A 13,079-nucleotide genomic window follows, 5' to 3' on the forward strand; every position below is an offset into this window, starting at 1 on the left:
GGCTCCCAGAGGCACCCATGCCACCAGCCGGATGACCTGCCAGCGCCAACCTCACTTGGAGTTGCTTTTATTTCTCTGGCAGCTTTTTGAAGTTGGCTCATCTGCGTGTATGTATTTACAAACAGACTTTTATGTCCCTTAAAAATCTCCCTTCTTTTGAGTCCCTGAGTTGGTTTTTGTTCAGTGAGTAAGAGTCTTACTTTATTTGATAGGTTGGTACATTCTTAGCTGTTTTTCAAGCATAAGCTCCTAATGGGCAGGGACATACTTTACATTTTTAAATAGCTACCATAATGCCCTACACAGAATAAATATCTGTTTCCAACCTGGAAATGTTCCACTCTCCTAATAATGTTCATCATTAGGAGAGTGGATAAACAACTAATCTATTCATACAATGGAATACCATTTAGCAATAAAAAGGAATGCTTCACTGATGCATACCGCAGTGTGGATGAATCTCCAGAACATTACACTGAGTAAAAGCAGCCAGTTGCAAAGGAGCATGGACCATTTGATTCCATCTGTTTGAAGCTCTAGAACCAGCAACGCTAGTCTATGTGGATTGAATGCTTGTACCCCTCTCGCCATTGCTATGTTGAATCCACAGCCCTCAGAGTGGCTGTATTTGAGACGAGGCCTCTATGGGAAGTGATTAGGTTAAATAAGATCGTGAGAGAGGGGCCCTGATCCTAGAAAATTCCTGTCCTTTCAAGGAGAGACACAGGAGGGCTCACTGTCCATCTGCTGGTACAAAGAGGAGGTCGTGTTAGGACAGGGTGAGAAGGTAGCTGTCTGAATCAGCTCGAATCTTCCTCCTGGACTTCCAACCTCCATGGGAAAGTAAGTTTCTGTTGTTTAAGCTACTCAGTCTATGGAATTTTATCAATACTATGGCAGCCCAAGCTAAGACAAGGTCAGAGCAGGGGTTGCCTCTGGGGGAGCTGGCATGACTGGAAAAGGACACACGGAACCCTCTAGGGTGAAGCATACTCACTACATCTTGTCTGGGTGGTGGCCATGTGGATACTTACATGGATATGCAGAGGATGAGATGGCTGGATGGCATCACTGACTCGATGGATGTGAGTCTGAGTGAACTCCAGGAGTTGGTGATGGACAGGGAGGCCTGGCGTGCTGCGATTCATGGGGTCACAGAGAGTCAGATACGACTGAGCAACTGAACTGAACTGAACTGGTGCAAAAAAGGGTTGAGCTATACCCTTCAGACATACGTATTTTACTGTATGCAAATTGCAACTTGATAAAGAACTGAAAATTAAATCTGTTGGTAAGAATGATTGTCTCTTCACTGTGACTCACACCCTGCAATGGATCCATTTGGGATGACGGTTTGACAAGCACCTGCCATGTACAGATTCTTGTACTAATCACGGAGATAGCAAAGGGCGTGGGGTGGAGCAGCCCTGGTCCCTGGTTCCCAGGGAGACGTTTCCACCTCCTGAATCAACACCTGGAAGTCCTCAAGTCACAGCCACTAAGCCAAATCAGACCAAATGCTAACTGTTCAGTAAGAGATGTTTTGACACCTGGGAAGCCATGTTAACCAGTCATGCTTCCACAGGGACAGCTGTTGCCTGGTTCCTTTGAGAACCAGCCCCTCCCCAAGAGCTGCTCAGCCGCTGGCAAATTCCACCAGGGAAAACAAAAGGGAAACAGGAAAGCCGATGCAGAAAGTCTTAATGAGATACTAAACTGTGCAATTCTGACCTTGAAGACTACTTCTTCGCAAGCAAAAGAAGCTGAAAAACAGTCTATGTCCACACTCCAGCAGCTGGCTTTTCTGTGATATGCGGTAATAATGGGGCTTTTAGCACCCTGAGACAGAACTGAGAAATGCTTCCCCAGGGGGCTCCCACGCCCTTCTCTCCTGTCTTTGGCAATGCTGACGAGATGTAGTCGGACCCCAGAGCAGAGCACCATAAACAGGCACAAAATCGAGGTGTTCCTCCCCAGGGGTCCCAGGCACTTTGCCATTAAAAACAAACATTCTTTCTGACATTGTAGAAAAGGTAAACTTGTGACATGCCTGCCACCCATCTTCCATCCTAAGCCTTAGCAGATGCTCTAAGTTGATCACAGCACGTTTCATCACTCGGCCCAGTTCCAAAAGCTAGAGCCAGCTGGCACCACCTCATAAGAGCCGATGGTTAAACCTCAGGAATCTTGGGACTTCCCTGGCCATCCAGTAGTTAAGACTCCAAGCCTCCAATGCAGGGGGCATGGTTTCAATCCCTGATTAGGGAACTAAAAACCCCATGCCACATGGCATGACCAGAACATTAAAAATAATTCAGAAAGTGGAAGCAACCTAGATGCCCACTGACAGATGAATGGATAAAGAAGTTGTGGTACATATACACAATGGAATATTACTCAGCCATAAAAAAGGAATGCATTTGAATCAGTTCTGATGAGGTGGATGGACCTAGAAGCTATTATACAGAGTGAAGTGAGTTAGAAAGAGAAAGATAAATATTGTATTCTAACACACGTATACAGAATCTACAAAAATGGTTTGGAAGAATTTACTTACAGGGCAGCAATGGAGAAACAGGTATACAGAATAGACTTATGGACGTGGGGCAAGGGGAGGAGAGGATGAGATGTATGGAAAGAGTAACATGGAAACTTACATTACCATATGTAAATAGATAGCCAATGGGAATTTGCTGTATGGGTCAGGAAACTCAAACAGGGGCTCTGTATCAACCTAGAGGGGTGAGATAGAGACGAAGATGGGAGGGAGTTTCAAAAGGGAGGGGATATATGTATACTTGTGGCTGATTCATGTTGAGGTTTGACAAAAAAAACAACAAAATTCTGTGAAGCAATTATCCTTCAATAAAAAATAAATTAAAAACTAATAATTCAGGAATCTTGATAACTGTTAAGCATTTCATTATTAAAACTAAATGATATAAGTTAATACTTAAATGAATAACATTAAAAGAAAAAGTAATGGAGCCTCAAAATTCATCCCTTCTCAATTGTCTTATCACCTTTTATGATTATCTATGTGCCTGAGGTTATTCACAAACATGGTGTCTGGAAATGCTACTGATGGTGTGCTACTGGGTGTCTCTTCCCAACTCCGTGTTGACAGAGTATTAGCTTCATATATGTCACCATGATGGTATTTACACCCCAGAAACCAGTAAATCCAAGAAGTCAAGGCATCCTCCCCACTCCCCTGGTGAGAGACGGTTTTTAAACATCGACCAGCACACCATCACTGGATGTCAACATCAGAAAATGAGAGACCCCTGAGGAGGCAGACTGTGCCAAGCAAATTCCTTCCTGCCTATAACAGGGGAGGAGTGCTGGTCAGCATGCCTTTTCTCTGGCATGCAAAGATGCAGCTCTAAGCACTCACAGAGGAAATTGGAAGAAAGAGACGGAGAGACCGCCTGGATCCAGCCAAGCCTGAAGCCAGGAAGACCTGCTGCATGGTTTTTACTCGTGTGAGACTTGCCTAGGGGCATCATTTTCTCCATCTCATGAAGACATCAGGAGGACTCACAGCTCAGCCCAGGAGGGGACAGGTGACTCTTTGCCCTGGAGTCTTCCATGGGAGTGCCAGAAGGAGTCCTCTGAGGACCACGGGCCAAGGTCAGGCAAACTCAGGAGCAAACACGGGGTAGAGCAGCTGGAGAGGCAGGTCAGAAAGGGGGCATTTCGGAAGCCCTGAGACCCAAGAGGGGTTCAGGTAGGGGTGTGAGGCTCCAGAAAGAATGGATCTAGGGTTTCTTGCTGGGAAGTCTGGCCTGGCTGCAAGGGGTTGTAGAGGCTGAAACGTGGGCAGAGAGTAGGCCTGGGCCTCAGAGAACTTGCTTACAGGGATAGTGACGTAGAGACTTTTTTCATAATTTCAGGCGGTGGTCACACAAGAGGGATAAGTCGCCATAGCCAGGGCCAGATGAGGGCACTGTGACTCAGGGTGGGGGCCTCAAAGTCAACGTGAGTCAGTGGCTCCAGCAGATGCTTACCTCCCACAGCTGCTGCCCTTTCTTATCCGCCTTTATTTAACTTAAAATCCCGCTCTAAAATACTGCAGCCCAGTCTTCACCATGCAGCAGAATCACCCAGGTACCCCTCCTAAAAGGCAGACTTGGGGGCTGTGCCCCTAGGAAATTCCACTGAGAGGTTCCGAAACTAGGCCAGGAATCTCAGGTTGTGAGTCTCTCGGGGAAGATTTCCCATTTTATTGTCAGTTTTCACCTCTGGCAAAAGCAGCAAGAGCCAATGGGGGCGGGCAGGACTGGTCACAGAATTAGCAGAGTCCAGCATAAAGGGAAATTGCAGGGCCCCTTGTTCAAAAGGTATTAAGGATTTCCAGACTGCAGAACATTTAACCAGGCACAGACCCGTCCAAGCAGGGGCCCCAAGTGACTGCTCCCAGGAAGCAGCCGGGCCGCATCTGCCTCTGGGCCTCCCGTGTCATCTCAGTATTTGTCAGTATTTACCGACCGGGTTTCTTGGTCTCCTAACTCAATAGAAATTGATATGAGGCCGGACTGGAATTCAGGCAAGGCTTTGCTGGGGCCCCGGCCGCAGTTGGGGGAGTGAGAAGAGTAACCAGTATCCTCGTTCGATCGCTCCCCACGCAGGGATGAGCTGGTTCCCTACGCAGGGTGAAGGCCGAGGTGTGTGCAGGGGGTGGGCAGGACGGGTGGCTCAGTGGTCAGCCCACCCCTTGGTGGTGCAAAGTGCAGGGGGCACGCACGGGCCCTGCTCTTGCCCCGACTTCCTGTTTTTGCTCCCAGCCCTTCAGGAGCGGCAGTTGTGTCGGTGCCTTCTTCACGCTGCTGCTGCAGCTCAGCCTGCATTTCAGCCGCGTCCGCCTCTGCGCCCTTACAGACTGCAGCCCACCAGGCTCCGCTGTCTGTGGGATTTCCCAGCCATCCCCCCACGGTGAATACACACTGTTATTATTAGTCCCTTATCGTTTCTATTTTGCTGCTGGAGGAGACATTCATCTAAGTACAAGCACTACAGCCAAGGGTCCAGGGCCCAGGGCCCAGTTGGTCTCATCTGTACCCCAGGGGTTGCCCACCCGCCTTTCAAGGACAATGGCTCCAGGCAAAAGGCAGTGAGTGTCGAAACCCAGTGTCTTGACTTTGGAGGAAAGCCGTGGTCCTCCAGGGTTGGACAGAGCAGCTCTTCAGACTTTGGGGAAGTTCCACTTCCTCCCAGGCCCCCGAGGCTCCAGAGCTATGGCTGGGTCACTGCTGGAATCTGGAACAAACAGACATGTCTCAGGGAGATGGGAACGAGGCGGGGAGAGGACCCTGCCTGAGAGCCCGAGTAGAAAGGGAGCCGCAGGTAAACATCCACAGGGGGTCAAAGCCCGCTGAGCCTCAGGCCCGACGCTTGTTGGCCGGGTCACTCTTTCCACTCTCTGATCCTGTACGGAGAAGACACCAAAGCACTGGGGTGACCCGCGCGTCCCAGTTTGCTTGGGACGTCACTCGATTCATCAGCAAGAGCCCTGCGCACTGTTCGCTGGGTTAGCCTGGGTGAACCAGGAAGGATGGCTGGTCAGCCTCCAGAAGTGTGAGTCGCAGGGCCCTGTGTGCAAGGGTGCAGGGACTGCTGTGGGCAGGGGTCCTCCGGGCCTCGCTGGCTGAGCTCCCACGATCCGACGCGGCAGCTCATCAGCCTCGCTCTTGGCAGCTGCACTTTTCCTCCGTGTTCACGGGACCTCCCGTCATTCACAGTCAGATCCAGCACAGCTTACTAGCTGGGGCTGTGGCCAGGGATTTTTTGCTCTTGGGTCTTCCTCCCCAAAACCTCACGCTCTGGGCAGTGGTCCCCGTCTCTGGGGACATATGAGAATCCCCTACGGGACTGGACTTCTGTGCCGTTCAAAGCCCCAAGGTCATTCTGACCCACCGCCAGGGTTAAAGCCCTGAAGCTCTAGGACCCAGAACACCAGGCACGTGATTTCCCCTTTGTCCAAAACAGTTTATTTATTTATTTATTTATTTATTTATTTTCAGGAAAATCTTGGCTCTGCTCAGGGTCTCCTTCAGCTCACCTTTCTGCAGCTGTGAAAGGGCCTCCACTCAGGCATAGTCCTGGTTTAAGCAATTCGTTTTGTAACCAAAAAAGTTCAGTCCTAGATTACATTTTCTTGATAGCCAAACATTTGGCATTGTCCCTATGATCAATGCAGACATCTTATCTCCAGGTACTTACTTGCCTCTTAAAGATGAAAATCCTGAACTCCAGGTTTAATGACAATGACCAGGAGGACTATTGATTGTCCACCTGGAACATTCTTATTCTAGGATACAGTGAATTTGACGACCAACCCTGTTCCCTTCTGTACACTGGCTACTGGGAAGTTCAGAGAGGTTCACTTTTGCAACTGCCTACACGCTTTGTAAGTTAACTTTACTTCTGGTTTTATCTTGCTCCCTAAGCTTATTTTTTTCTCTGTCCTTATCTATTTATTTTGTCCTGTTGAATTGAATGCACACACAAGCCACCACAAATCCTTTCAAAAGCAGTGACTAATATATAAATAAAGTACAAATGGTAATTGCTATGATTAGGAAACTTAATGAAACTATGAGTCATGCTGTGTAGGGCCACCCAAGATGGACAGATCATGGTGGAGAGACTCTGACAAAACATGGTCTGCTGGAGAAGGGAATGGCAAAGCACTTCAGTATTCTTGCCTTGAGCACCCCAAGAACAGTATGAAAAGGCAAAAAGATAGGACACTGAAAGATGAACTCCCCAGGTAGGTAGGTGCCCAATATGCTACTGGAGACCCGTGGAGAAATAACTCCAGAAAGAATGAAGGGATGGAGCCAAAGCAAAAACAATACCCAGCTGTGGATGTGACTGGTGGTGGAAGTAAAGTCTGACGCTATAAAGAGCAATATTGCATAGGAACCCAGAATGTTAGGTCCATGAATCAAGTTAAATTAGAAGTGGTCAAGCAGGAGATGGCAAGAGTGAACATAGACATTTTAGGAATCAGTGAACTAAAATGGACTGGAATGGGTGGATTTAACTCAGATGACCATTATATCTACTACTGTGGGCAGGAATCCCTCAGAAGAAATGCAGTAGCCATCATAGTCAACAAAAGAGTCTGAAATGTAGTACTTGGATGCAATCTCAAAAACGACACAATGATCTCTGTTCATTTCCAAGGCAAACCATTCAATACCACAGAAATCCAAGTCTATGCCACAACCGGCAATGCTGAAGAGGCTGAAGTTGGAGGGTTCTAGGAAAGCCTACAAGATCTTCTAGAACTAACACTAAAAACAGATGTCCTTTTCATTATAGGGGACTGGAATGCAAAAGTAGGAAGTCAAGAGATACTTGGAGTAAAGAAAAATTTGGCCATAGAGTACAAAACGAAGCAGGTCAAATGGTAACAGAGTTTTGGCAAGAGAATGCACTGGTCATAGCAAACATCCTCTTCCAACAACACAAGAGATGACTCTACACATGGACATCACCAGATGGTCAATACTGAAGTCAGACTGATTATATTCTTTACAGCCAAAGATGGAGAAGCTCTATACAGTCAGTAAAAACATGACTGGGGGCTGACTGTGGCTCAGATCATGAACTCTTTATTGACAAATTCAGACTTAAATTGAAGAAAGTAGGGAAAACCACTAGATCATTCAGGTTGACCTAAATCAAATCCCTTATGATTATACAGTGGAAGTGAGAAATAGATTTAAGGGACTAGATCTGATAGACACAAGTGCCTGAAGAACTATGGGTGGAAGTTCATGACATTGTACAGGAGGCAGTGATTAAGACCATCCCCAAGAAAAAGAAATGCAAAAAGGCAAAATGGTTATCTGAGGAGGCCTTACAAATAGCTGAGAAAAGAAGAGAAGCTAAAGGCAAAGGAGAAAAGGAAAGATGATATACCCATTCGAATGCAGAGTTCCAAAGAATAGCAAGGAGAGATAAGAAACGCTTCCTCAGTGATCAGTACAAAGAAAGAGAGGAAAACAACAGAATGGGAAAGACGAGAGATCTCTTCAAGAAAATTAGAGACACCAAGGGAACATTTCATGCAAAGATGGGCACCATAAACAACAGAAAAGGTATGGACTTAACAGAAGCTGAAGCTATTAAGAAGAGGTGGCAAGAATACACAGAAGAACTATACAAAAAAAGATCTTCATGACCCAGATAACCACGATATCCAGATAACCAGATAACTCACCTAGGGCCAGACATCCCAGAATGTGAAGTCAAGTGGGCCTTAGGAAGCATCACTATGAACAAAGCTAGTGGAGGTGATGGAATTCCAGTTGAGCTATTTCCAGTCCTAAAAGATGAGGCTGTGAAAGTGTTGCACTCAATATGCCAGCAAATTTGGAAAACTCAGCAATGGCCACAAGACTGGAAAAGGTCAGTTTTCATTCCAATTCGAAAGAAGGGCAATGCCAAAGAATGTTCAAACTACTGCACAATTGCACTCATCTCACATGCTAGCAAAATAATGCTCAAAATTCTCCAAGCCAGGCTTCAACAGTACATGAACTGTGAACTTCCAGATGTTCCAGCTGGATTTAGAAAAGGCAGAGGACCCAGAAATCAAATCCAACATCCACTGGATCATGGAAAAAGCAAGAGAATTCCAGAAAAATGTCTACCTCTGTTTTACTGATTGCACCAAAGCCTTTGACTGTGTGGATCACAACCAACTGTGGGAAATTCTTTAAGAGATAGGAATACCAGACCACCGGTATCTGATCTACTTCCTCAGAAATCTGTATGCAGGTCAGGAAGCAACAGTTAGAAATGGACATGAAACAACAGACTGGTTCCAAATTGGGAAAGGAGTACATCAAGGCTGTATATTGTCACCCTGCTTATTTAACTTAGATGCAGAGTACATCATGCGAAATGCCGGGCTGGATGAAGCACAAGCTGGAATTAAGATTGCCAGAAGAAATATCAATAACCTCAGTATAAAGATGACACAACCCTTATGGAAGAAAGTGAAGAGGAACTAAAGACCTTCTTGATGAAAATGAAAAGAGAGAGTGAAAAAGTTGGCTTAAAACTCAACATTCAAACAACTAAGATCATGGCATCTGGTCCCATTCAGTCAGTTAGTTCAGTCGCTCAGTCGTGTCCGACTCTGCGACCCCATGAATTGCAGCACGCCAGGCCTCCCTGTCCATCACTCCCGGAGTTCACCCAGACTCACATCCATCGAGTCTGTGATGCCATCCAGCCATCTCATCCTCTGTCGTCCCCTTCTCCTCCTGCCCCCAATCCCTCCCAGCATCAGAGTCTTTTCCAATGAGTCAACTCTTCGCATGAGGTGGCCAAAGTACTGGAGTTTCAGCTTTAGCATCATTCCTTCCAAAGAACACCCAGGACTGGTCTCCTTTAGAATGGACTGGTTGGATCTCCTTGTACTCCAAGGGACTCTCAAGAGTCTTCTCCAACACCACAGTTCAAAAGCATCAATTCTTTGGTGTTCAGCTTTCTTCACAGTCCAACTTTCACATCCATGCATGACCACTGGAAAAATCATAGCCTTGACTAGACGGACCTTTGTTGGCAAAGTAATGTCTCTGCTTTTTAATATGCTGTCTAGGTTGGTCATAACTTTCTAGTTCTAGTACTTCATGGCAAATAGATGGGGAAAAAATGGAAATAGTGAGAGACTATTTTCTTGGGCTCCAAAATCACTGCAGATGGTGATTGCAGCCATGAAATTAAAAGACACTTGCTCCTTGGAAGAAAAGTTGTGGCCACACCTGTGGCCAACCGAGAACCAAGCAAACTGAATTCAGTTCTAAGGGGCAAGGGAGGAATAAATTAGGGGTTTGGGATCAAAATATACACTCTGGTATATATAAAATAGATAATCAAAAAGGACCTACAGTACGGCCCAGGGAACTATACTCAATGTTTTATAACCTATAACAGAAATGAATGTGAAAAAGGAATATATCTATTTACATATATATGTATAATTGAGCTTTGATGTACATCTGAAACTAACACAATTTTAAATCAATCATACTTCAATAAACATTAAACAAAATGAAATACTAAAGAAATTAGTTCTAACTTAAGACAAACTTTCAGAGACTTCCTCCAAGCCCTTTCCAACCTCCTCAATGCATTCATTCAAGGGACATTCACAATGCCGTCCATCCTCCAAGCATTGCAGAGTTGCCCAAGGCATCTATGCCCCAAACCATCTGGATGAACAGCCTTCTGAACACATAAAGGAACACAAGTCCTAACGGAAAGTCCCGCAGGCAATGAGAATTCTCTGTTTGGGAATCCAGCTCTGCCTTCTCTCTATGGGCAGCCTTCCCATTTCTGCCTGCCCCATTCTTGCATATTAGCAGAACACTTCTGTCAAGAGCTGTCTCCAGCTTTGTACACACATTCTCTCTTGAGGATCGTCTCATATTTGCTAAAGCCTCCTTTAGAGACAGTCTCACTCCTCTAAATTGGGACTCAGTGCAAGGCACATCCAAGGGGTGAAATCCAGCTGCCATCTGAGGACCGGTTGTCCCTATGGCCTTCCTCCACCCACGTGTCCTACCGTGGGCCACCATCCCCTGCCAGGTCTTAGATAGTATTTGGGGAGAGTTGGGTGCTAAACTGATGGCATCTGGATCATATCAGATTTTTAAATGTCAGACTAAATGTATTTTCTCATCTTTTCCCAAAGGCTAAGATTGGACTGCTCATAAATCTGTCTCCTCTCTCTCTGCATGGATTTTACACTGTAGATGTTCACAGATCAGCTGTTTCCAATGCCTTCCTATCTCAAATGGCAGATAAAAATGGAAAAGCTGAGGCTCAGCCAACATGCCAAGAAGACACGAGCTGCAGGCGTGTGACCCATTGTTTGGGTGTTCAAGATGACAGTAATGCTGCCTGGAGTTTATTTCACATAGACACCCTGCTGTCTCCAGCTCTGATCCAGCCTACAGAAGGGAGAGAGAAGCTTTAAAAAAAATGATAATAAACAATGAGGTCACAGCCCAGAACATCCCAGCCTTCCTGGACCCAGCCAAACCAAAACAATCTGAGTGGCAAGAGAAGCCGTGTGGGTCCGTTGAGTCAAGGGATCACGGCTGGTAGAGCCAAGTGGGACGGGACTCACAAATAGGGGAGCTAATTAAGAACCACGGCTTAGAGCTGAAGAATCTCAGCACCAGTCCCAGACTGACGTCTATGCTAGGTTCTAAACTCCAGTGACTCAAGCAGTGTCCAGCACACAGCAAGCAGTCAATAACCCACAACTACCCTCTCTGTTGAGCTGTGATTGCAGAGCCCAACACAGCACGTGGAATATCATGTTCAATAATTGTTGACAGACTGATTGCATCCATAGAAAATAACTGAGTGTTCAGACTCACTGAAGGAATGAAAGAAGGGGGAAGGAAGGAAGGGAGAAGGGAAAGGAGGGAAGGAAGGAGGAAGGAAGGAAATTATTAAATCTCTGCCTAAAGCTAACAAGTCAAAAAGCTGGACTCTTTTTCTCACAAGTCAATCCCTTCAGCTGCTGGACACTTTGCTCTCAATATTATAAAGCCCTCCCGTTGATGGTGCCAAAATCCGCCATGTTGTAACTCCCTCTTGGCAGGCCTAGTTTTCTCATCTATGTCTTCCTGGCTCTTTCTAGAGGGTCCTTCCCAGAAGGAAGCAGACCTTCTGCATTCTCTATCTGTTAGTGTTGGAAGCTTGCAGGAAACCACAGGGTTTTTAGCCACAGAATCACAGGAAGGGAGAGTCTGAAGAAATCAACAAGTCTGTTTCGTCTAAGAATTCATTTGCTCTGGTTTCCCCAGGCATCTGTGGAATGATGCCTTTAAAAAGACCTAGGTCCGCCATCCTTGTTACCAATGCCAAGAGCAAGCCTTCCTATACCAAGATGGCGGCCACAGAGCAATGAGGCCCATGGACGCTTTGGTGACCTCATCACGTGTCAGTTAAGATGACCCACGTTTCCCAGATTGATCTTTCTTGCATGTTTTTAGCAAGACTGGTTACACTGTTTGCCTCAGTTCAGATATCAGAAAGGATTCCCTAGACTCCACAGAATATACTCATGTTCAATTCAGTTCAGTTCAGTTCAGTCCAGCCACTCAGTCGTGTCCAACTCTCTGCGACCCCATGGACTGCAGCACACCAGGCCTCCCTGTCCATCACCAACCTCTGGAGCTTGCTCAAACTCATGCCCATTGAGTCGGTGATGCCATCCACCCATCTCATGCTCTGTTGTCCCCTTCTCCTCCTGCCTCATGTTAAGGCTTTTATTTAAAGCCAGAAGATCCAGTCCAAGGAAAGAAAGAGAACGCAGGGCAACAGTGTGGCTCTGAGACACAGGATCTGTACACCGGGGCCCAGACTTTGTCCACACAGACCACACCGAGTCTTTGGATTGGACTGCTGACCTGTGTGAGGAAACCTGGCTTCAGGAGAACTCACTGAAAAGGGCCGTGGCTATGCCAGCCAGGCTTCTCAAAACTGTTGCCATCCACCAGCAGAGAAGAGATCCCTGAGGCTTGCCAGGAGAGTTTCAGACCTCAGACAGGGCATCACACACCTCATTGCCTTCACCTTGATCGTAAGTCAAAAACCAGATGTTCAAGTGTCCCCGGAAGTGAAGGGAGGGCTGTTCCGATCTCTCCGCAGGGGGGCACAGGGGAGATTTTCGGACAGAAGGGAAGAAACAGACGTGTAGGACATGCAAGTTGTTACTGATCTGCTGACTCGTCTGCCCAAAGTAGTAGGATTTTCCCTGAATCCTCCTTCAGCATCTCTGCTCTGATTTCGGGGCCGGGGATCGGCATTTAGATTCATGACAAAGGGCCCGGCTTCTGCAGGATACCCGTACCGCCCACACAGAGACAGCAAAGACGTCAGTGCCTCTGCGTGGGGGTCCAGCTCATGCTTATGGGTTCCAGCTTGTTCTTGATTTCTCCCCGCTTGGTATTATCTTTCCTTCATAGCTGCCTGTCCTGACTTCAAGCTTCAGCATCAGATGTGAAGACAGCAGCCTTGCAGAGACCACTTGCCAGCTC

Source organism: Capricornis sumatraensis, chromosome 1 (genome assembly GCF_032405125.1).
Source record: "Capricornis sumatraensis isolate serow.1 chromosome 1, serow.2, whole genome shotgun sequence".
Classification (NCBI taxonomy): domain Eukaryota; kingdom Metazoa; phylum Chordata; class Mammalia; order Artiodactyla; family Bovidae; genus Capricornis; species Capricornis sumatraensis.